General features: G+C 40.4%; 1 long non-coding RNA gene across 1 annotated transcript; it reads right to left on the bottom strand.

The window, feature by feature from the left end:
• Positions 1 to 10,491: 10,491 nt before the first annotated feature.
• On the bottom strand, positions 10,492 to 25,657 carry LOC113478702. Its single transcript, XR_003398121.1, has 3 exons — positions 25,496 to 25,657; positions 21,163 to 21,170; positions 10,492 to 10,502 (listed from the first exon to the last, which is right to left on the bottom strand). It is a non-coding gene; the product is annotated as an uncharacterized LOC113478702 (long non-coding RNA).
• Between the last annotated feature and the right edge of the window lie 690 nt (positions 25,658 to 26,347).

Here is a 26,347-nt window from a genome sequence, read left to right as displayed (position 1 = left end):
CCCACCCTAGGAACTAATCTTATTTGCAGCAACGAAACCCAGGTGGCTGCTGCTGCATTCACCCATCTGCCTGAACTCAGCCGATGCCATCACACCGCAGACTGTGGCTGTGTCGCTTACATCTCTTCCCATCACAAAGATTCATTTCCCCAGGTTGAGGGATCCCACCTTTCATGTCAGGGCAATGTTACTGCTACCAAATTGTTACAAAGCAAAGCTGCCAGAAATCAGGTGCTTTCCTAGTTTGTGTAACCCTTTCTTGCAGAAATGGAAAGATAATGAAATGTCTGACAATTTGCAATTTATGTATATTTTTGAGAAACACCTTACACACCCCGCAGACAAAGCTTTTCTAAAACAGTGATTCATAGGGGGCACAATACTTGACTTGCAGAAAATGGGTCACTGCAAATATTTCTTTCAACATCTAGTCTGATTTGTGAAGATCAGAGTGTACTTAATATGAAATGTGATGTCAGCGAAATAAACTGCATAAAGTTCTGTAATAATGTTAGCACAGCTGCAGGAGATTATCAAACTGCTGTTTAAAGGAGTAACTAGAAAGACTCTCTCAGTAATATTTCAGATTCTTTCCACAAATATAAAGTACAGTTCCAATGAAAATGTGTGTTGTGACTTCTGTCAGGTCTTGACTTGCCTAATACTACTTTTTTTTTTTTTTTAACAGTGTAATTTAGCCTGTTCAGACCTGACCTTTGTCCTTTCAAGGATTTTCAATGCCTTTATGAAAAGATCTAGGAACCTGCCATCCAAAAGGAGTTGAGGTGGAAGATGCTCGCTTCTGTTTTTTTATATTCAGATGCTCTGCTGAAGAAAGGCACTTAGAAAAAACAAGAAATAGTGATGAAGATAGAAAAAAATTCTAAAGAGTAACTGAAATCAGAAACAGAAGTGAGAATAGTCAACTTGAAGAGGCAATCTTTTCTCTCCTTTCTTCTGAGTCACGTTGGACTTCAGTGGAGTTAGTCTACTGAGCTCTTCTACTGTTTAAGCATGGGATTCTTCCACAACTAAAAAGCTTCAAAAGTTTCCAGAATATTATATCTTCAGCTCAGGAATGTTATTTTGCATTGTTCTGATCTAAAATAATTACCAGTAGGAAACAGGTATAAATGTTGGTCCTGTTTCCCAGTAAACTACATAAGACTTCTGGAGACAATTCAGAACTGAATAATCTCTCCTGGAATTATCAGACATAAAATAATTTCATCTGCACAAATAAACAGATTGTGATGCATTTCCTGACTAGCCAAAAGAGCACAGCAAGAGAAGATTAAGTAAACTAACAGGTAAAAGCAAAATATAACATCTCTTTTAAGTGAACTGTTGATGTGCTAAACAAAATTAATGAGGAAAAAGGCATTTTTAAAAGTCGTCCAGTGTTTCTGTGTATGGTTTTTCTTTTTCAGAGAAGCTCTTAGCTATGACACAAGTCACAGATAAATTATATTTTACTTCCATAGAGTTCCAGTAAACATGATTTGATAGTTACATTTGTTATCCCAGATTTACAGGGATTTTCACGCTACATCATTAATGCATCACACGGGTCCAAATCAGGTAACCAGTTGTGCTGATTTTGGCTGAGGTAGAGTTATTTTCTTCACAGTAGCTAGCATGGGGCTATGTTTTGGATTTTGTGGATTTTGATAATTCAGGGATGTTTTTCTTATTGCTGAGCAGTGCTTACACAGAGCCAAGGCCTTTTCTGCCTCTCACCCCACCTCACCAGCAAGGAGGGGGAACAAGAAGTTTGGAGTGGACACAGCTGGAACAGCTGACCCCAACGGACCAGAGGGATATTCCATACGATATGATGTCATGCTCAGCATGTAAAGCTGGGGAAAGAAGATGCAAGGCAGAGACATTTGGAGAGATGGTGTTTGTCTTCCCAAGTAACTCTTGTGTGTGATGGAGCCCTACCTTCCTGGAGATGGCTGAGCTCCTGCCTGCAATGGGAAGTGATGAATGAATTGTTGTTTTGCTTTGCTTGCATTAATGGCTTTTGCTTTACCTATTAAAGTCTCTTATCTCAATCCATGAGTTTTCTCACTTTTACCCTTCCGATTCTATCCCCCATTCCGGTGGGGGAGAGTGAGTGAGCAGCTGTGTTGGGCTTAGTTGCTGTCTGGGGTTAAACCACAACACCAATTTACAACAACATAAATAATCACAACAGTATAAATAATATAATCATGTCATCAGTTTAAACAGTACAAAACTTTTCTGTTTGAGCTTTGACCGAGGTGGTCAGAAACTTTGGTCTGCCATGTGAAAGCTGACCTTTCATTCAAAACACAGGAGACAAAGACATTCCTGTTAATGGAGGAAATGGGCAAGGATTCCTTCCAATGCTCAGCAAGCTTTTTTTTAAAAAAGCTAATTTCTGACACTCATTTAGGAAACCATTTTAGTACTAAGAACTCTGGATGATCCTTCGGTAATTCTCCTTACTGTTTTCCTCGAAGAACAAAGAGGATTCGTGAATAATATTTTGGACATATGCATACCCTTATAGCATAGCCTAGCACCTTCATTTCACTTAATCGGAGATGTGAGAGAGGGATAAAGTTTGTACCAGTTTTTCAATGGGGGATGTAAATCTGCTTTTGGTTTAGGGGGCTTGGGGGCTAGTAGGTTTTTTGTTTGGGGTTGGCTTTGCAAGTTTTAGTCCTGCACTCAGCACTATAAAATTCCAACCTATTCCAGTACTACATTAAGCAATTCATTATCTCAGCTTCTCCACAGGACAAAAATGCGAAAGGAAGCATTTTAGGGCTCCTGGAATCATGCCTCCTTCTACAGACATGGTCCATTCCTCTCTACTATGATTCATACTGAAGATTCTTCACTCTGTTCCCAAGCTAGACCTAGTTAAAGCCTCAGTACCGCAGCCGCTTGTTTAACTCTTCAGTATGCTAATAAATGGTCTGTTTGTTGTTGTCAGAATAAGCAGAAATTTGATAGTATTTAAAAAGTAAAAGATCAGTGACTGACCTCTTAGAGGCAAGTTTTGTCTCTGCATACATACACTGTACAGATGACTCATGGTTTTAAACTTCACTACCTAAGCTTAAGTCAAGCAATAAGATACAGTTTAAAACATACCAAAACACACCAGGAAAACAGAAGTTATTTTTGCCCTGTTGTGAAGCAAGACAAAAAAATATGTACATTTAATTAGAAGCAATTGTGTGTGAAATGTTTTACACCCACTCAGCACTGCCACAGCCTTTACAGTTTGTGCGGGTGAGCTCTGACAGCGCTGTGCTGCCACCCTCTGTCCTCAAGCCTCCTAAACATTAATAATTAATATTGGAGCAATATTAATTTCTCTTCAGTCTGGGAATCCATGAAGGTTAAAATCTATATCATACAAACAGCTTATCAGAGTGTAAGAAAGAGCATGTTTAGCTTCCCAAGCATATTAAGCCTTGCTGAGCATCCTGTGCTATCCATTACACTGTGGTTACAGGACCATTTGGAAGCCCATGGTAAAAGGTCTTAGCTTGGAGGAAGAGCCTCAGTGAAGCGGGTCTGTGTGTACTCGCAGCTTCACTCAACATATCAGAGAAGGAACAAAACCCAAAGCTGACCACACATTCACAAGGGCCTGACCACTTCTGCTCTGGTGATTTTGTTCAGGTTCCTACGGTCACTAGGTCTGTTTTACTAGTCCACATTTACTCTGTACTAGCCTTTAGAAACAAATAAAGTTAAGAATTGTTACATACAAATGATTTCTGTATTTCAGGGTATGTTTATTCAGTATTACTCATTTTTGAAACAACTGGAGAAATGTGCTTTCCCTTGCACATCCCAAAATGTCCCAGAGGACTGCTGTTTTGTAAGGCTTGTCAGCATAAAGAGAGGCTCAGGATCTTCTCCATCACACTAACAGACACTGATTGGCCCAGGGTATTTTCTATGAAGTCAAGAATTAGGATTATTTTGTCCACAGAATCCTCTCTCAGACTGAACTTCTTGAAGCATTTTAATTGAACACATCACTTTGTGAGAGAGGGAGGAGCATTTAACGTAGCTGTAGAACTGGAAATCAACACAGACCCTCAATCTTAAAGGCAGAGGAACAATATCTTAACAATCAAGCAGAATGGCAAAACAGCTTCCACCTTCCTGGCTAGAATGTTTCTGGCTCCAATCCTTCAACTCAATGCCAAGTAACTCTTCCAGTCTCATGTTTAGGCAGGTTCCACTAAGAAATCAAGAATTATGACAAGAGATACTAGATTAATAAACTCTGATCAATAATTAGGTCAAATACACACATTTCTAGCCTATCTACATAACAGCAAGGAAAAGAGCCCTGTGGCTGGTTACATGGGAGACCTGAACAGAACATAAACAGCCCAGAAGTGTTCTCAGTCTGTTAATCTCAGCTTTCCATAAAAACTGCCAATGTTGCTTTTGAGGGCTTCTGTGTGCTCTGAAAAGAATGCAAGAAGCAGAAAGTAAAGCTGAAAACAAGGATAAGACTTTTTCTTCTGTGTGTTTTTTTTCCATGGGAAGGGAAAAATACAGACCATAATCCACTCAAATGAGCTGGAGTCCAGAGAAAGACGACTGTTTCTCAAGAGGTTGTCAAGTGTTAACAACATTGTAACATACAGCAGAAAGCTTACAGGGAAAGGAGTTTGCACAGTGCTAGTAATGCACCAATGCTTTGTGAAGCTGAGCTTTAGGCACACTTGAAATACCAAGTCAGAGCTTTACAAACTACAGCGGGGGAAAAAAAAAAACAACAACTAGAACTTCAGGGCAAGGCAAAGTCAGTCCAGCGTATGTAGATATTTCTAGTTGGCTTTGCAGCATCCTGCTCGACCTTCAGTGTTTTGCTGTTTCTGTTCTTTTTCAGATTGTCTCACCCACGGCACTATTATGCCTCATGATATGCCTTTGGAAGTCATAAATGCCCTTTTGCACTCATTAAGCTCTCACCAGAAAGTTGCTGTAAGTGTAAAATAAATTGGGATGTCAAAGTGTCTGGCAAGAAAAGAAAGCAGAAAGCATGGAAGGAGTGCAAGGAAAGCACAAGGGCATGTGTCAGCCTCTTCTTCCCAGGTCAGGGGAGAGTTTGTAAATTGGCCAGGGGTCACTACAAAATTTCTAACACCAAACTCCCGTTAGCGGGCTGCAAAGTTCTGTTTGAGCAGAGTGGAAAGGAAGGACAGAAAAGTAGATATTCCTCTCTTTTACAGCTACAGCTCCCAGACATGCCAAGCAGAGGAATAAAAACACTGTCATCTTACATTTAGGAAGGTCCCTTTTGCTGGTGCTTGTGGGTTTACCACAAGCTGTAAGGGTCACGGCGAGCAGCAGACATTTGTGTGCACATGTGCATGCACCCACATAGACAGGGAAAGATCTAAATGAAGACATTCTAGCTATGCAGGGACTTCTGAGGCTAAAGGGACACTGTAGAAACTACAAGGTGTGACTCCACTTGGAGACCTTGAAATCACAGTCCTTAGACGCCTCCATGAGATGTGAGTAATGTGTGTATTAACATCCATCCCCACTGGTACATAAAATTTACTACAGTAGAGAATCAACAATTTCACTTACATCAGTGACAGCCTTTTTCCTAGAGGAAAAAACCCCACCCTTGTATAAAAAGAGCCTCTATTCATTGACCCTAAGAAAGAAGCAAACATTGCTTTTCTCCTCCTGTTGCTCAACAGCAGCTTCAAAATAGCTCTTAGAAGACAAGAACTTTCCTAGCCCTCTGACCCAGAACTGCTCCTTCACTTTTTCTCCTTGCAAATACATTGGTTTTCCAAATTAAACCATAAAGTACACCACCAGCATGAAGACAGCCTCTTGACTTTATACTCCTTCCCCTCTGGCTCTCAGCTCAAGCATGCCTGAGGCTCCCACTGTTCTTAAAAAGGTCTTAGCAGAGACCAAACTGAAAGAAATTCTATCCTGCTTACTGTCTATCTTCAACTACTACCTCAGTGCCATTTTTCTATCACTATCTAATTTTCTCCAGTTCAGCTTTCATCCTTTTCAGCATTGAAACTCCTCTTGAAAATCCAGATGGCATCTTCCTTAGCAAGGTTTCTATTGTTACACTTCAGCTTATTTTTCCTTGTCTCAGTTTTTTGATTCAAGTACACCCTTATTCAGAAATCTGCACAGACCTGGTTATGACAGTTGAGTACATTGCTTCCTGTAGTCCAAAAATCTGATCGCAACCTCCTATCTTCCATGTATATATTTAAAAAAGCCCCAACCAAAATTATTTGTACTTTTATCCAAAATTATTTGTACATTTAGGTTCTACAACATCTGTAGCAATGAGGCCTCCATCTTCAACATACAGTGTGAAAGACTACTGTATTTCCTCTGCTCTAAAACTATTGCTGAGTTTTATGGTGTGACTCTTACTCCCAAAGAAGATAACAAAGGCACGTAAGTAACAGTTCACTACAGAAGACACGTATGCAACCCACAGATGCCAAAATAAAAAAGAGTTGATTGCTCTTTCTAATCAACTTTGGCATGAGAGATCTTTAATCACCATTATTTATAAGGCCAATTAAGCACCCAGGTTGCTTGAATACAGTAAGGTGAGTGTTTCTCTCCTCAATCTGCTATCCCATATTTTGCCGTTGTTTGGAGGGAGCCTGTCAGTGGCTGTAGCTTCTAAGCCTGGACTTTAATTTTCTCTTAGCACTCAGAGTTAGCTGGCAGAGAAGGCGACAGCCTGATAGCCTTCTGTTAGTACTAAAGCACTGTCTAATGCACCTGATATCAGAGGTAATTTTACAGAGAAGCCTAGAGATAATTTTTCAATTTGCTGTCTAGTGAATCAATTGCAGCTCAGTAATCAAGACAATGGCTGTAAAATGCAATGTGTGGAGTGTATAAGTGGAGTGACGGTTTCATGCTGCAAATCTGAATCAGAGCAGAGTAATAGCATTTTCCTTTTAAGTCTATGAAAACCCCAGAAGGACCTCAGAATTTAAATGGGTAGAAGTAAATTACAACTGCTGATATTCTTAACGACTCTTCTTACCTCCCTTGAAACCAGCAAGGAAATCATTGTAGGCAGGCTTCAGTAAAAGCAGTGTGCTGTGGAAAAGCATAGTTGAGACCATACCCTTCTTACAGAAGGATTAAAGGAAAATTTAGAAATATTATAAATTGGGCAATACCTCCAATTCACAGACATTACTGCTGCTCTTCACTTAAAAGATCTTTAAATGAAACAACATTCTAAAGGCAGCTATGTCATTCTTACGTCAGCAAGTCTCATGTGAACAGTTTAGAACAAGGTTCTGTCTGAATTTTTGTTCTGATTTTTAATATATGTTTGCTTGAGGAGGGAGGAAAAAAATAGGAGAAATATAACAGGAAAAGAAATAAAGGCTAGGTACTCGATACTATGACCTTAACAAAAAATCTTTTGTGCAAATTCCTATCAAGTAGAAGGGGATTTCAGTTAGAAACAAAGCAAGTCCTTCCTGTTTCCTCTGCGTGCCATGAAATAGGGTGTCCTTTAAGACTGTAAAACTTCTAAAAGATCATTCATAAGGTCCCAAAGTTTGACTGATCAAAAGTTTCAATTTCACCTAAAATTAGAATGAAGGTTATATACATTGCACTTCTAGAGATGGAGGGTCCTCCTGTATGACATCATTTTTAATTCATTAATCATTTATATTTCTAAATTTACATTAAAAAAAACCAAAAAGGTTGAGGATATCATAGCAATCTTCTATTTCCTTTATTCTGAATTACATTGGTAGGATAGGAAATTACATGTCTTTCTAAAGGAGAGAGATGAAAAAAAGATAAAAAAGGAATAGATAACCAATTTACATGCTAATCTCATAGTATAGGTAAAAAGTTCCCCTAGTGAGAATAACTTCTCCCAGAGGCAAAGACCATGCCACTACTACAAAATAAAGATAATTTTTCACTGTTTACACAGGTATGTTCTCCAGGCATAGGCAAAGAAAAGAGAACACAATTCCAACAGGCTACACCATGTCCATAGGTTCAAAAGGTTTTGCCTGAAGAAATCTTAAATGATGAACAGTTATACCAGAAAAGGAACAGCAGCAGCAATAGGCTAATTTGTAGCCTGCCTAGATCCTGGCATCTGTGTATCTTGTATGGACCCTCTAAGAGATGGGGAAGACAAAAAGGAAGCAATATTACTGAAGTCCCAACTGAAAAGAGTGTTTGAACTATTCAATTTGTTCACAGTAACACAGGAAGGCTACAGCCAAGTGAACAATTCTCTGACCCATGATTTACCCACAAGTCTACCCCTCCTTTTAGCCCCTAAAGAGCTTAAATACCTAAAGAGCTCTTAAATATTTTTCTTTTATGCTACTGAAATGAAGCTGAAGAACTATGTGCAATTTCATGTAGAACAGCATAAAAATCAGCAAGCCAGGATAGATGTAGGTAATACTACAGTTATACGTAACTTATTTTGCCCATGAACATTTGCAAGAAAAGAAACCAGATGTTTCACAGCTTTGGACAGATGCACCATTTTTAGAAGCAATAATTTAAATTAATGTCGGAATAAGTGTACCAGTATTTTAGCCTGGTAATTTATCTGTCTGAGAAAACAGCTTTTGCATAGAGAGCACTGCCTACTTTGTAATCAAATGCTTAAGAGAATCAGCACTGCGGGCTGTTAAAGTCCAGTTCATGAACACCCAAGATCGAGAAAGAGTTTGGAGACTCTTCTGGTTTTATTAGTATATTGATTTGTAGAATAGCTTTTAAAATTAGATCTCGATTCTAAGAGACAATTAAGAACACACAATCTAAACCCACTTATTGGACTGCTGTAGCTATCTTAGTAGTGGATATTTCCTTCAGGTATCTAAACCTGAAAAAATACCCAAACCTGTACATCCAATTTAAACATTTTGTTGGCTTTGTTAACCATTTGTAAATAAGTATGTGGGCAAAGTATCCATCCATTTGTGTAAGTCCCATGCCTAAATATATATCTGTGGCAAGTTATTTATGGCAAATGTTTTTTTCAAATTCAGAAAAACATTTATAGGCCCACAAAGGTTGTTCCATGCACCTCCCAAGACCTCCATTTTCCCACAGTCATCATTTGTTCCATGACAAGTGCCACTTGAGGGATCTGTGTGAGAAAACAGGAGTGGCAGACTCAAACAGGATAGTAAGCAGCATCTAGTATCTAAAATACCCACAACCAGGATGAAAAACAGCAAGACTATGTGGGACAGAAATTTAGGCCAATGCATGTGACATCATGAGACATTTTTGATTTTCTAGTATTCCAGTATTTTCTCTCCAATCCAGCTAAACCTGTGCTTACTCACATACAATACTAAAAACATGAGGACAGAGCTTGTCTCTGCAGCAGGGATACAAACCTTGGTCTCTCACATCACAGGAGATGTCTCCCTGTTTCTCCAGTATAATTCTCTCATTTTCTCCCTTTATGTGGACTGAGCCAAATAGTTTTCTTCTGTTGTCCAGCATTTCTGACATGACAAAAAACCCTCCGTACAACAACAATAACAAAAAAGTGGGAGGAGAGAGAAGACTTTATTTATACAAATCCATAAATCTAGAAGACAGAGCAGTCATCTGGTGTGAGAGTTCATGGTACCTAGGAAATTCCTCTGGCAAGTTTCCTATACCACGGTGGAAAGCTTTGACCGTTGCCAAATTTGCTGCAGTGAATTCCAGTTTGCTCTTGCCATGCTCTGAGAGAGACAAGCCAGCCATCTTTCCAATAGAGAGTTTGTAACTGAGTTACATGCGGAATTAGGTATCCATTTACCTTTGGCATTTCCTGATGCTTTGCTTCTCTGACTCCATTGGTGCCCAACAATCCCTTTATGAAGCATCTAACCACCACACATTTCCTGGAAAGCCCAGGAATTTAGCTTCAGTTTGAATATTCCTGTTTGGGGGGTCAGAAGGTCACTAATGCTACAGCAGCTCTTGAACACATTGGATTATTTGAGTAAAATCCCACCAGCCCTATTAGCATACCAACAACAATCTGACAGTTTACCAAGAGTTTGTTTTCACTCCTGGAAATTAATTAAAAACAGGCTAGTTCAAAAATTAGTCTGGAACGTGACATAGAGAACATGCTGTTAAAAATGCATCCATGTGAAGTACAGGTGACTGACCTATGCAGTACCCTTGCAGTACTTCTAGACTTTTAGGTTGGTTACACTGTACCCTGGAGGAGTTATTAACATTTTATTGAACCATGTGTCAAGTTCTAACAGAAAAATCAAACTAAAATGTTTTCCTCTCTAGCAGGTCAGGAGTATCACTGCTTATTCACTCGTATTTTAAACAGAACTGCAGTTGTTCTGCACTTAAAACAGCAGTTCAGCTTATTTCCCATTTTGTGTGATCAAGGTAATAACGTCTATAACAAGAATTTTCAGGTACTTAAGCAACTTTCGTGCAGTAGGTTAATGGTCTTCACACTGAAGACCAAGTGCTCTTCTTTGCCAAGATCTCTTTCAGGCAATAACTCGGACTTTAGGGGCTCTATTAGCCTCCTTGGTTTCCACAGACCAATTTCCACAGATCATTGAAGAGAAGACTATCTCCTTCACTGACAGAACAGCAGGAGCAAGTTTAATTCCTTTGTAAAGATTCAGTTTTAATGCAAAAGAGATAATAACACTGCCTCAGTAAAAGATAGGTCCTAGCCAAAGAAACCTCTAAATAGAACCGGCTGATAAGAAAGGTACAAATTCTAAGAATTCTTTTCATCATTTTGTTTTGGTGTTGGTTTGTTTCTTTAAGAGAGATAGGAATTGAAGATTAAAGTACTTCAGCACTGCCCTCCTCAGCCCCAGAATAATCCTACAAAGAGGGCAAGAGCACAGCACAATTCACGACAATTAATTAGTTGGTCAAGTTTCTAGACAGTAGCACCCACAAAACCTCCTTCGGCTGGTTTCAAAGCTGTACTGATTATTTATAAGGTAAAGCAGAAGACAAGATGGATGAAAAATCACAGCAACACACCACCACAACTTTGTACATGAAATGCTCAAGGAGGGTACACAGAAGGAGCAAAGCAGGGAAACCTTTTCCTTTGGTACCTATATTATTCTGAGTATAAGCACTGTTTACCTTGGAGTATTTGATGTCTGGGAAGGCAGTAGCCATCAACCATCCTTTCTCAATAGACAAGACTGAAAATTTCTGGCAGCATCACACCAGAAGTGGGATTTGCCATAACAAATGGCTTTCACAGTGTACTTGCTTATACAAATAACTCAAAGGTCTGTCTACAGGCCTCCTGTATCCAGACTTCTGTCCTAAATCAAATCACAGAATACTGTATTTTTAAACTGATCAATATAATCTTGGCCTAAACATCCAGTAATTTCAGCCTCATCCTCCATCTTACCCCTCAGGGCAATCTGTCAGAGTTAAATGCACAAATATGAATAAATTCTAAATCCTTGTTTCTCACCTTCCACTCAAGTGCCTTAATCACCAGTGGAGGGGGATGGGTATAAAGACACAGTCCTTTATTTCTGGTTGAGCCATTCAATGTGTAATAAAGGGAAATCATGATTAATTGAGCCAGAAGATCACAGAAGACTGTGCCTCTACATTGACTTAAGCTACAGTTACAGCCTGTTGAGGGAAAGAATTCATTCTCTTCATCTTCTCCACTAATTGTTTAATTTCAATACAGAAAATTCCTCAAAGCAAGGACCAGCGTCTAGAGCATCACCTTGGAAAAGAGTGACCTCGTCACTATATATATTAGGAAGCAGCTAAAAGAGTTTGTTATTGCAATCAGCTTCAGCTTGTCTCATGTTTTCTAGAAGAGTGCTCTGACCAGAGATGATGGCTACTTCTACACACAAAGCTAAATAGTGCCAGAGACTGTTCTCTAGCCCTGATACCAGCTGTTACAGATCAGCCACATCCATAGCATTAAACTTCTTTCCCTACAGAATAATTGTGCCCCATTCAAACTACATATTGGGAACAGTCCTTGGTGCTGGGAGAGAGCTTTTTGACCCACTCAAGGAACCAGACACCATACTAATAAATTAACTCCCAGCCACTATTTGCTGGCATAGGCACAACTTATGCCTCCTGTCCACTCATTTCTCTGCCATTCAGATACACAGCAACGCAGAGCGGTTCAGCAGACACACGTTTCTGAGCTGCTGGAAGACTTAATTTTAGAAAGGTGGTGACTACAAGTTAGGTATTTCTGATGTTGAACAAAAATCCAATAAACATTGCAAAGGTTCCTTATTAACTCATTTTTTGTATTCATGTCTCTTTTTGGAGTGATTAGGAAAAACACACCTGGTTTGGCTGCTATCATCAACATAATTACTTAGTTTCGCCATACAGCTCTTGATGCTTTTTAAACTTTGTTAGTTGTTCAGAGCCTAAGATTGCAGCAAAAAATTAAATCAGAACTTTATATATAATGTGCTTGTTGGGAAACAAGTGAAGAAGGCAGGGCAGGCTCTGAAAATAGGATTCCCTCTTCCCCATAACTAAATACTTAAAAACCTTCACTACATGAAAGCTTGTCAGAAGGGATTCAGAAGCACTGTCTCAGGTGGCACGCTCTCAACCAACATAATATTTGCTATTTTGCATCACTCCTCACAACTGGGCTTCAACATTAAAAGACAAATGTTGCATAACAGGTCTCAGAGAGAAGATTTATTTGGTGGAAATCACCCTCAAATCAAGAATTTAGCACATGCACTTTCAGCCACAATGATTTCCCCTCTCTGTACTCTTCCACACTCTACCCGCAAGGAACCAGCTGACCAAGGATCACAGGAACAAACGGCTGCATCAATATCCCACAGAGAGCAGCAACTTTGCAGCAGTGTATGAACTACTCTGATTGGATGTGCTTGTAGTCATCACCAATTCTTACCAACATCAGTGAGGTCACCTTTGAGGTTTCTATGGTGATGCTACATGCCTTTGATTTTGAGCCAAAAAAGACAGCTATGGAAAGTCCAGTTTATTTTTAAAACTCTACCTCAGACAGTCATTTTAAAGTGCCTCAGGTCATTCACCCCCCAAGATTAGCTATCATAAATTCACACCACCAATGTTTTAGAATGGAGAAGGGTTTGATTTTGATAAAAATACAGACAATTTAAAAAAAAAACATAAGTCAAGGGACAGACAAAGTGGTTGGAAGTTACCTTAGCCTTAACCAAAAAGATAGGAGAGCCTCTTCATAAAACAAAGCAGTCAACCTCCATGTTTTTTAACCTGTTTCAGCACTCCTGAAGTATACCCTCTCTGCAAGGTGCCAGCTCATTGCAGTCACTTCCCTATCGATCTGTCTGCTGCATCTCTGGAAAGGTCAAGTAGGATGAGGGCCCTTTCCAGTGCTCTTTCAAAGCACTTCATTCCCTTCCAGAAAGGGCGAAAGCTCTCAGGTGACAGGCTAATTAATTCAGTCTTTTCAGCTGTGCAGAACTGTGACATTTATAATTTATTCTGAAAGGAAAATAAATATAATTTAATCCTGTTGAAGACATCACCACATTCCTTATCAAAATCTTGTATTACACTGTTTTGTTCAGATGACACTTCAAATATGTCAGATTAACATTTTGTACATATTTGTATTCTAGGCTTCCTTCTTTCAAAGATGGCTTCAGTGCTACCACAAATAAATAACATAGGTATTTATATATAAAAAATAAGTTACACTATTTCACAGCAGCAGCTTCAAACTCTTAAGCAGAGCTATTGTAAATTATTATTTTAGGACTATTACTGTAGTATTTTGCATAGAACAAGGGTTTTGATTTTTATCCATGAAACTGCTGCTTCAAAACCAGTACAGTTACATATTTTCAGTCAGCCATGGTATAGGTTTATTTTATTTTGTATCAAAACAAGAATTCTTTGTGTGTTCAGATAGAGAACTGAGATTTTCCTTCAGGAAATGTGAAGGTCATCCTTGCAAACAAGAGATGTACATGAGCACAGAGCAGTTAAGTTTAGAGAAACTTTCAATGCAATATTTAAAATAATTTCTGAAAGATGCCCAGAGCTTAGACTAAATGAAAACAAGCCAAATGCAGACATTTCTTCTGTTGTGTTCAAACACGTCTTTGCTTTCCTCAGATGCAAAAACATACAATAGGGCTCACTGTCTTCTTCGCAGGATGGGACTCTTCTAATAGCTTTAAACGGAAAAGCAGAGCCAACTATTAAATCAGGTCTAATTCAGATGCAGTTTGTCCTTCATATAAAGGGATTCCTGTATACAGTCTGCTTTCTGTCAAAACCAGCAACCAGAGCAATTTTTCAGCTGAAGGCACCTTTCCCTTAGGCCAAGGCAGAACATAACCATTTACCATGCAACTCCTCATGGTAGAAGGCCATGACAACCATATGGAAGCTGGAGCAGACAGTCCCTGAGTCTAAGCCTTCTTGTTAATAAATGCCTCTTACTTTTCTCAGTGACTCACATTTCAAGATGTCCTAGATCCTTTAGAGAAATAACAACTCTTTAATATTAATGGTATTTAAGAATCAGAGTGATTTACTGCAGCTTTTCATCAAACTGCTCTGCTTATATTTCTAGAAAGACAATGTCCTTTCCAGTCTTATGATCCAAAGTCATCAACTCTTGTCCTCTGCTGTCCCCACAGCATATCAAATAATTTATTTTAACAGCAGATCAAGCATCAGCCAAGGCCTAGAAAATTTTTAAGGACTATTACTCCTGCTGGAAAACTATTTCATAACTTGAATGCTGTGGTGGTTTGTAACTTTCTTCAGTGTTTACTAACCTTATACCCAGATGTTCTGGGCCTAACATCATATCCTGTACCTTAAATAGGCTTTCTTCTATCATGATGTTTACCACCTTGATGTACTTAAAAATCATTAAACATTTTGGTTTTCAGTTTAATCTTCCTAAACTAAGTAAGTCAAGTCCTTTCAGGAAAATAATCTCTCCTTTCCCCGACTACTTGATGAACTTATTTGTGTTTGAACTCATCTTTCCTGATAATGGCTACTGGAGGTGGCTGTCAGTCATCTTAGAACCACATCTTCAATTTAGAACTGTATCTGCCTTTGCCATGGCTGTACTGGCACTGTTGGCCTAGTGGGGCAGCAGTCAGATAATACACCCTCATCTGATCAGTTTATTCCTTCAAAATGCTTATTGTCCCCAGGTTTTTACATAACAACGCACAAAATTTTCTCACTGCTATAACTCCAGGTTTATTTGTTTCTGGTCTGTACAGTAATCTTCCTACACATGTGCAGTATTTCCCAGATTTTCTCAGCATTGTCCAACTGTAATAAGTGAAAATACTTAGAGTCCCAAAAATCCATGCTTGCAAAAATACACTGATAGCATCCTTTCATCCCTAAATTTTGTCTTGGAAAAGGATCTTTCAGAGAACTGAGAACAATTGCATTTGAAAGGGATCTCTGGACTTCATTTGATCCCACCTCTCACTCAAAGCAGGGTCAACTTGGGTATTACATCAGATGGCTCAGGCTCATCCTCAGCAGAGCTCTGAATTTCTTCAAGGGTGAAATTTTCACACTATCTCCAGAAACTTGATCCAGTGATTGACACTGATCACTGTGAAAAAACCTCTTCATTACATCTAATTAGAATTTCCCTTGTTGCAACATGTGTCTTTTGACTCCCATCCTACCACTGCGTACCTCTGTGAATGGTCTGGCTTCCACCAGTTCCACATCTTTCTACTAATTTGTGTCTTCTCATGTAATGATTAACTCCCTAGCTTTGTATTAAGTGCTTTACTGCACTATGGAGGACTAATAAAAAACCCCTCAGCCTGACACAATGTGCTGTTAGTAAACACATACATCACATTTCACCTTTTTTCCACTTAGGTGCAAGTCCCCACATATTCTTACTTCAAAGCTGGTTATAAAGGTTTCTGTATTTTGACAGTCAAACGGGTCTGTAGAAATCTGGATCACATTTCTTTGTTTAGTAGGTATATGTACTATTTTTCTATTAGTTTAGGATAGCATCTAAGCTTTTAAAATCAGATAAACTTCTGTTTCCAAACATTCCAATAGAAAATTTTTATTTTAGCCTCATTTAACTGTGTTCTAACTGCATTACTGTACTTAATTGTATTATTTTACTAAAAACTAAGGCAAACTGCTCCCTTTGTTCTGGTGCCATACTAACACCACCTCTAATTGCTAGCTTGTTTCTATACACAGTACCACTACATCATCTCTTGTTCTTTTTATTTACTGTTCCTTCAAAGCAAGTCAGCTACAGCAACTTTTGGCCAGCTGTCAGTCCACTTAATAGGCCACATTCGTTATTTACAGTTTATGTTATCCCTTTGACCTAGTTCAGCTTTGCCCCTTCTTTTTACCCAGCAGGTCCCACAACTATTGTCAAAGATAAAATATATCCAGATACCCTCAGCTGCAAAGACTCCACCTTCACATCAACACACAGCTCTCAAATAGTGTGTGAATTACCACCAAACCAAGCAAAAATCCACATAGGTAAATTAATGTACCCTTAGAAAACATAATTATTTCTTCAGCAAGAAAATGTTTCATCTAAACATCCTTATTTACTGCTTTCTATTCTTCAGTCACCCCAGTAACTGCCAGCTGTTTGGCTTTCTAAAGCTTTTCCCTCAGCTGACTCTGCCCCATTTATCCTCAGCAGCTAGCTCTGAGCTATCATCAAAAGTAGGGAGTCTCATTATGTCAGCTGCAAGGTTATTAGTTTATTCATAATGCGTAGCTCCAAAAAGGGAACTATACTGCAATCAAACCCACTATCGTACAACAAATGAACAAATACTCTTCACCCAGAGAAACCAGGACAGCTCCTTGCTCACCCAGGACAAGCCTCAGGCAGACTCCTGGGCTCACCATGCCTTGTTCACTGTATCCACCCATCCTGGGAAGCAGAAGGCGGCAATGACCAGCCAGGCAAGCCCGATCTACTCGGAGGTCCATGAAGCCAGCAGGGCTGCCAGGAGGCAGCTTGGCCACTGCGAAGGCCTTGGCCAACTGAGGAGATGGCATGGAGCTGCTGGTAAGACAGGGCTGAAGGTGGCTATAGCAGTGCGAGATGCAGCCACTGTGATGGACAGTGTCACCATGGATGGCAGGACACTGCAGGGGGGCTATGGGGGAGACAGCTGAGCTACACGTGGACTTCACAGAAAGCCAGGGAACTGGAGGGGAGTAATGAGAACATCTTGGGGAGTATGATCTTGCAAAGCCAATATCACATAGGTTGTTATTGTTATCAATATTTCCATAAAAGGCCAAGATCACCTAGGTAATGGTATCAGAAATATCAAATTTGGGTAGAGATATAGCAAAATGAGAACCAATGTGACAAAAGTAACTTAGGGACAGGTTGCTTTTTCAGGAGGACACTGGGGTAGAGAAGGAAGGATGCAAGGACAACAAAGCAAGAGGGACCAGGGACCAAGGAAAAGGATAACACGGCATGCTGATCATGTGCCTGCTGCTGTCAGGGTGTTCTTGTCAGGCAGCCCTGCACTTAATCACCACATCTGGAGGAGGACAATAAACAAAACACCCTGTGCTGATCATACTGTAAGGGTCAGGAGTGCCGAGGGAGGTGCCAGGTGGGTGCTTCCCCTGCCTGTCCAGCAAGTACCCAGATGGACCACATGTCCCAGTATCACCACATTGGTGCTCGATCCAGGCCTGAGGGTAACAGTACCCACCAGTTCACAACATTATTACTGTAATTCTTATTGGCATACCTCTGCAGAAATGCACTCATCACTGTTCCTAGGATTCACAACAAAATTGGTGCTGGACTCAGGGAGCACGCACTGCAGAGTCTTATGTTGAGTGCAGCATGTGTACAGTAGGTACACTGTCTCCGAGGGATGTCAGACTGGGTGAACGCATGCTGCACACCTGCATGCCCAGGACATGGTTCCAGTTACCCTATCACACAGTCAGAGCTGCAGTTTCGGAGACCTGGCAGGTCTCAGGGAAGCCTGGGCTACACGTGGAGTCTTCAGACTTTATGTGGACATAGTTTCTAGAAATGTTGAAGAAAGTAAATATGTGGTGACTTTCTATCAGCTCCTCACTTCCCAGCCTCTGAAAACAGGATTATTCAAACAAAAAATTGCTACATTTTGGTTCTCTTGATTTTTTAACTCCCCTTGCTCCCTACCTCCATGACAAAATGTATTGCTAATATTCCCAGGGACATTAAATCAAGTGCCTTTATCCTCAATACAGAAGTTCTCACCATTTATTTATGTTACAGGACTCTATAGTTGCCTTTAATCTCCAACAATCTCCAGCTTTTACTTCTCTCTGTTTACTCAGACTTACATGTTTTCTCCCCAGGCCAAGGGGACAGTTTTAAGAACTCCCACTACTTTTCCCTCCTAATCTTGCAAGTAGATGACACTTCAGAACTTTTTAGTTCCCTTCCCTCCTCTATTTTTTTCCTTGGTCAAGTGTTGAAGGAGTGGGAGCAACATCACCTCTTTCTCAAATGAGCTGATAATCTTTTATTCCTTATTTCTCTCTCTTCTCACGTACACTGTCAACTGCACTTGAAGTAAAAGAAGTAGAGTTTTGCTTGGTTTCTGTGGCAGTCTTAATTGACAGCTTTCCAGAAGAAAGGCAAGTGGGGTCAAGCAGAAGCAAAGCTTGAAATTTTCTAGGGACTGTCTATCCTAAGTTGCAAACAGCACCAGACAAATTCTGATGTTAGTTTTAAGCTGCTGTGAAATCTTCTGCCTAACGCTCAAGCCTACAACACACCCTAACACTGTCATTATCTGATGACTTTTTAGTTGATGTTACTGTGTTGGACAGAAAGTCTCTTCTCCTCTAAGTACTTTTTCCTGTATGAAAGAACAGTCACTGAGCTCTCCTTATGGGAGGAATTCTTCCTCAATCAAAAATCAGAGAACATGGCCAAAGCCTGGATCTTGGATCTAAGTGAAGATGAAGTTCTAATTTGTATGCTGGGTTTATGGCAGATGCAATATCTTGAACCAAATTACAAATTAAATCCTTATGATCTCTCAGAAAGTTCATAACTCAAATTTTGTAGTACAGAACCAGCCAAAACAACATCAGCTTTAGTCACTAAGAAGCATAATAACAGAATGTAAGGTATTTCCTCATATTTTTCTTTTATTGATAGGCTGTTACAGGGCACTCGGAAGTATACCAGTAATTTAAAAAACAAGCAAACTAATGTTTATTTCAGTATTTGCTTTGGTTATACTTTTTACCAATGCAATCTTGGAAAAATGGTTTGCACTATCCTTTTTCAAGATACAGTCTGAATGTGTTACAATAAAAATTTTAATTTACTAGCCTAGTTTTACAGAACATAATTTTTATAGCTAGAGTTTTTATGAATTCTGAATCTGCTCATCATTAGCCAAATCACATAGCACATAGTAAGAACTTTTAAAGGACACTAAGTCAAAAGTCGCAGAACATTTTAATCAACTAAACCTTGTAATACACTTGTCACCCAGGTATTACTGACTTTCTAGTGTGCAAATTAAAACCTAAATTTAAACACTAAAAAGAAGCTCAAGGTCCCGTGGTAGATTATAGCAGAGCCAGAACCTGAGCTCCATGATTCCCAGTTGCTGAACAAGAAGCCTGAGCACTTCTGCATATCTGGGATTGTGAAATCTTCCCATGAACAGGAAGGGAAGGAAATAAATGCAAACAAAAGGATGATCACTTCTCTAGTGTAGAGAAACACTCCCAGATTCCCTGAAATGCCTTGCGACAAGTTCTTGACCATACAGACAATTTGTTGAAACTGGATTGACAGTGGCTACAATTTCTGACCTTGATCTCAGCATATAAACAGTTTTTTATTATGTCAACTTTAGGACTGCTGTGTTAAGCACTCTTTGGAAAAAGACAAGCTGGCAAAATTTAACCACTCATGTTTCATCTATGCACCATCTGCATAAGTAACAATCTCCATTTGTCAGAAGAAATTAAGACATTGCTTTTGTGTGACTGCAAAAACAAGCTGGCAGTTCACTCAGTGATTAAACGATAGTAATTTGATGTACTTCATGCTGATCACTGTTATATTGTACTTTTATTATATTTGTTGATAGTTTAAGTACTCCAAATTGGGCAAAAGAGCATAAACTATAATATACAGAAAGCAAACTATTATTTGAATCATCATCTATGTTTCTTAGTTTGAGTGAAGTGCTTATGAAACACTTAAAATCTAGGGCTAGATCTTCTGTTTCTACCAATCAGTGGCTTCAGTGAAGAAATGGGGATTTACAGTCCTTAAGGATCAGTCTTATATGTGTTCATTTTTCTCTGTTCTGCAGAGATGGGAAAATCAAAAGAGATTGTTGTATTAGATCCTTACAAGTACAGAGCTTTTTAGCTTGTAAATGTGCAGCATTAGAGGAGTTAGAGCAAATACCTGTGAGATGGGATGCAGTTCCCTTACTAGAGTACAGGAAGGACTTCTAAATATTATAGAAACTAATACTTTGTTTTCTTATACAGACAGTCAAAAATCATTTCTTACCATAATACCTCGGTAAAGTTGTTTGACTATATTAATTTGGAGAAAACAAAACAAAACAAAACAAAAAAACAAAACCAACCAAAAAACCCCCAAACTATCCATCCATACTTAGAAAATATTCATGACACAACAATTTAATAATCTCTATTAATTTCCCTTGTGCTGTTCTCCTCTTATGTAATTATTTACTTATTTCTGTATTTATTTGCAGGACGTGTGAAGAACTACATGAATTTCTCTCCCACTGTTTTATATGCATTATCTACAAAATCGTAAAATATATAGAAATACTAACTGTTTGGGTTGGTTTTTTTTTGTAAATTATCCCAAACATCCTTTGGTGTTTCTAGATTTTTCTGGATATTTTCATACCTAGAATGATTGCAGTACTGTAGAGGTAAATCTTATTAAAATTACATTTCTTATTCTGTTCCACACCAGTCTGATACATGCAGGCTTTAATGCCTTTCTGTTCTGTAGTAGGATCCACAATATATCTCAATGAGAAAACCCACCACAGTAGTATGGGGAGAGTGATCTTTCATCACCAGCTGTCCTCCTACTTCGGTTTAGAGATGAAACAAGGAGATAGTCCTGTTCAGAAAATGCAGATGTTCAACTCACACTCCCACACCACTCAAGTTCTTTGTAAAGGTTGGAAAGTTTCTGAAAAGTTTCTGATCAAAGTTTAAACAGTGGGATTGTATCGTGAGTGTTTATAGATTGGAAATTGAACAACTTGAACAAAAAGAGCTGATAGATGACTGCAAGGGTTTACTATCTATCTGGACTAACAATAAACTTTACAGCTAGAAGTTAAATAAACACTTCTCCTCCCTTTTGCTAGAGTAGGAACTTGGTAGTCAGCACACAATAACAGTCATTAATGCACATTTTGTCGCTTGTCTGAGATGTGAAGGTCTTTGAAGACACTGGGAAGGAAATCTATTAATCCCATGTAAACTGGGATTAGTATTAGATTTCAACTGCAGATGGCAGCAAACCCACAAATATATCTGCAGTCTCACCCAGGTAATCTTTGAACCATATACAAAGAGGAAAAAACATGCTTTAGCATACACTGTATTTAAAAATGAGAACACATTTTCTAAATTAGAGGGTGACATAGCTCACAGAAATATGCAGAATTTTTTTAGAAACATCCAAATGCCAGTAAATGATGAGAGGTGACAGCTTCCCCAGTGAAGGTGCCAATCACTTGCATAGAGTCCCAGAAAAAATGACAGTGAGCATGGGTTGTCGATTCTCCCTGCCTTCTGTCGGGCCCTCTAGCAGTCCCTGCAGCTCTGCAGTTATCAGCAGGAGGAAGGAAGTCTGGTAAAACAGGACACTTACATGTCCTTGCCTCACAATTTAATTCAAAATAATCAGGGAACATCAAGTAAGGACACCATGACTGAGACAGATAACAGTCAATATGGAGCCAGCAAAATTTCCCGTCAGGAGACTGGCCTCAACACCTACACACGGGGAGTAGACCAAGGGGAGGCGATCCACATCTGCCTTCAACGAGGAGACAGATGACGTGTGACAGGGTGCAGGCACCGTAGCAAGAGATGGGCTTGTAATGAAATTGCTGAGTTGGGTGTGTGCTACAAGTAGCACTGGCAGGACCCTGAAAACAGAGGAGGAGGATGATCTGAACGCACCTGAACAAAGCACCTTACTGTGTACATTAATGAAAAGCTGATCTTGAAGATCACGGAAAAGATTCACCCCGGGATACAACCTAAATGGTGCTTTTCTAGACTGCATTTCAGGAAGCCTGCAATTGTTTAATGGCCCTGGGCTATGGGGACACCCTTGTCTCATCAGTTGAAAGTCTGGCTCTTTGTTTCTGCACTTTCCTGAGATAATTTACAGTAGTATAGATACAATATTCAATCCATCACTGAAATAAGGAGCAGTAAGACAATGTAACTGTAGACAGCAATCAGATCAGGTCTCATATTTTAATCCGCATGAGGGGAATTTAGGGCTCATTTTTATCCTCTCACCCAGGGGGAGCCCTGGGCCCATGCATCACTGAAAGGCAGGCCAACAACTCCTATTCATCCATGCTGTTGATGAAATTTTTTTTCATATTCACAGGCCTATAGAGATTAAAGAGGTATATCCACTGTCTTCTGAACCATTAGGTACTAGTTATATATTATTATGAGCAAAATTAACTTCTGTAGATTGTTTTATAACGTTTATTGTCTATTCCCTTTTACCTCAGCTGCTACCTTTGCCTCTTATGTATACACATCCCTTTCCCTAACACAGTGGGTATTGCTATTTAAACTTCCTTTATTTTTTATTTCCTTTTCTTTCTTAATGGCTGGAAGATCACAGGAGCTGTGTTTTACTGCACCTTACCCCTGGTGCAAAGCTTTATCAAAAGGCAAGTTGTGCATCGAAAATCCAGTCTGATTCCAGAAATCATATAACTCAGGGCTGTAAATTCATCAGCTGAAAAACAGGCCTATGGGCTGATTCTTAGCACTTACACACTGTTTCTTTGTAGGTTCCTCAGCACCAAACACATCCTGTTACGTATAAGAAGATAACAGGTAAAGTCAATCCCAAAATTGCTACTGAAGTTAGTGAAGTGAGGATTTTATACTAAATCTGCAACCCAGTGACCCTTGGTGTACCAGATTACTCTTTTTTTTTCCTTCCCCAAATGAAAGGAAAGCATGCTGGTAGGAACTCAGCTTCCCAAATAAACTTTGTGTTTATTTAATCTACTTCTTATTGGTATCTTGCCTCAGTGTGACTCCTGAGGATTGAGCCCAGCAGGAACTGAGATGTAAGAGCTCTGTCTGACCATGCCTGACCCTGGGTTCTTCCCACAACAAACCCAACATCTCAGTGCTGGTTCTGTAACAGGAGGAAGGTGACAGACAGTGTAGCCATGTCTTTTGGAAACAGTTATTGGGATTTAGCATTCTTCTCTCTAGGAGTGATGGGAAGAACAATTCAAAAAGTTTCCCTTTGGAGATGTCAGGGCCCTGAGGGCACCCATAGGCCTTAATGGCCCTGATCAGACTCATCTGGGGCCTCCCCCGAGCCCTGTCCATGGGGCCCAGCTCCCCATTTCAGCTGAGCATGGGGCTGTCAGGCCCTGCCTGGGCTGTGCAGGAGCAGTGCCAGTCTTTCACCTCTGGCTCTGGCCCGGCCTCCTGGATGCAGATGGAGCAGAGCAGTGGGCAGCCTGTCTCCTGGGTGGCCCCTGTGGTCGTACCTTACAGTTTGTTTCCAGTCCTGCCTCTGGCCCCATCCCTTGGATGAACTCTGGAGCCATGTTGTAGCCTTGTCTCCAGTCCTGCCTCCAGCCCCCTCCGCTTTAGCACCGACAGGGGCCTTCGGATGGTCCCTGGTCCTGGTTCTTCACTATCCCTGTTGAAGGACTGACCCTGTTATGGCCCCAGCTCTGCGCACACTGGTCAGACCCACCAACCAGTGAGGGCATGGCCTGCACTGGGGTCATCCTTGGGACCCAGCTCATCCATCCATAGGGAGCAAGCAGCTCTCATTGAGCCCTGACAAGAAAAAAAACAGTAAAACTACTCATATTTGATCATGAAGAGCTAGCAGTGCTGCTTCTTACAAACTCTCTGAGGAAAGGCAAGGAAAGCATACTCTTAGCATTGCAGTAGTGAGACTGTTGTAGGAAGGACTTGCGGGGAGTGGATAATGAGAAACAAGAAGCTCTGATGTCTCATTAGCATCTTCGCAGGTAATCTAGTCTTCTGTCATCACTGTTTGATATAGCACTTTCCAGGCACAACCCAATCAGCATATTGAATAGGACCTTTAAGGCTCATTTGGGAAAACTGATTTTATTTCCATCTGCATGTGCAGAGTTGCACAAATTGGCTGAACTATAGAGAAGTGACAACTGTTTATTCACTGGATGGTACTGTGAGACTACAGCTTCTTGATGATTACCCACACTAGTTGAACTTGCACTAACCTGTTTTACAGCCTTTATCATTCTGCCTTAATCAGATTTGAGATTATTCAGTAAATACTGAGGTCTTGGAAGGAACGAAAAGTACATATTAAAACTTTTGTCAAACATTCCATTGTGATTTGAAACCAAACGACAACTGAGCGCCACACAGCCATTCACTCACCCCTTCCCCACCAGCACTGGGAAGAAGAAAATGAATCAAAAAGGCTCAGGAATGGAGAAAAGGACAGGGAGGGGTAGCTCACCCATTAGGGTCACAGGCAAAAGCTTCCTCTTTAGGGGAAGTAAAAAGAACATCACATTAATTAAAACACTAAAAACAACCACACGACAGAATGGGACAGTAAGAAGTGTTACCACATCTTAAAAACACTTGCCCCCACCCTTCCCTTCTTCCCAGGCTCAGTTTGTTCCCAATATCTCTACCTCCTTCCCCTGCAGCACAGGGGCAGGTGATGTGGGGCACAGTCAGTCTGCTGCTTTTTCCTCCAAGGGATGGGGGGAAACATTCTTCTGTATTCTTCCCCGTGCTCCAAGTGGCCTCCCTCTCATAGGAGACAGTCTTCCACAAACTTTCTCTGTCATGAGTCCTCCCCATGGGATGCAGCCATCCCCGTGCTGCTCCAGGGTGGGTGATCTCCACATGCTGCAGTCCTCCCTGCGCTGAACTACAACAGCAGGGGCTTCTTCTTCCCACAGAGTCCCAGGGGTCCACCATAGGCCACAGGCAAATCTCCACTTCTCCAGTGACTCCCATGGATGACAGGGGGGTCAGCCCTGCTGTCTCATTATGGGATACAGGGGCACTCTGCTCTAGCGCACCTTCCCCACCTTCCTCCTACTGACCTTGGTGTTCGCATCAGTGTCCTTCTGGTAACTCTTCCTCACAAAATCCCAACTCCCTCTCAGGTTCCCCTTCTTAAGCACGTTATCACAGAGGTGCAGCCACCACCACTAATTGGCTCGGCCTCGGCCAGAGGCTGGTCTGACTTGGAGCCAGGGGAGCTTTCCAGAAACTTCTCACAGGGGCCACCACTGTAGCCCCCTCCCCTGCTACCAAAACCTCCGTTACACAACCCCAGCACACCTTCCCACTGAATGCTGCCAGCCTTCAGTCTGTCATGGCAACACATTTTTTTTATATCTTTCCTTCTCTTCCCTGATGCGTGTTTTAGCAACACTGACCTTTTCCACATCTCTAAATACTGCCTTCATTCAGCTAGGGGCCAGCCCATGAAACAGTATAGATTTTGGGGTGCAGGACTCTTCCAGAGGGTATTAAGGTGATGTGCTTTACATTCTGAAAAGTAACTCTGAAATGTATTCTGCTTAGAATACCTTTCCCTAACCTGAATAAGGTGAGCAGATGCAATGAAAACACACATCACAATATTCACTGGGCAAACTAAACAAAACCAGAATATAAAATCTGTACTAAAACTGAGCAGAGCTTCTACAAGGTTTTTTGCTGCCCTAGGCAGATAAAAATTGCCGTCCTCTTTCCTTATCTGTACTCACTCTCTTTCAAAATTTTCCACCTGTACTAGCTCTTTTTCAAAATTTTCCACCCTGCCCTGTGCAACTGTTACCCCTTCGGGCTCCAGTAAATCTTGTAGGGAGATCCAAATCCTCAGATACCTGCACAGTCCCTATGCCAGGGGATGCTGCTCCAGTAGCAGCAGTGGGAGAATGGAATGTGTATGTTTCTACCGCCCTGACCAATAGTCTAAGCTACTAGTGTAAACCCAGGC

This window comes from Athene cunicularia, assembly GCF_003259725.1.
Source record: "Athene cunicularia isolate RWA chromosome 3 unlocalized genomic scaffold, athCun1 chr3_part1, whole genome shotgun sequence".
NCBI classification, from domain to species: domain Eukaryota; kingdom Metazoa; phylum Chordata; class Aves; order Strigiformes; family Strigidae; genus Athene; species Athene cunicularia.
This window is presented reverse-complemented; position numbering and strand designations above follow the sequence as displayed.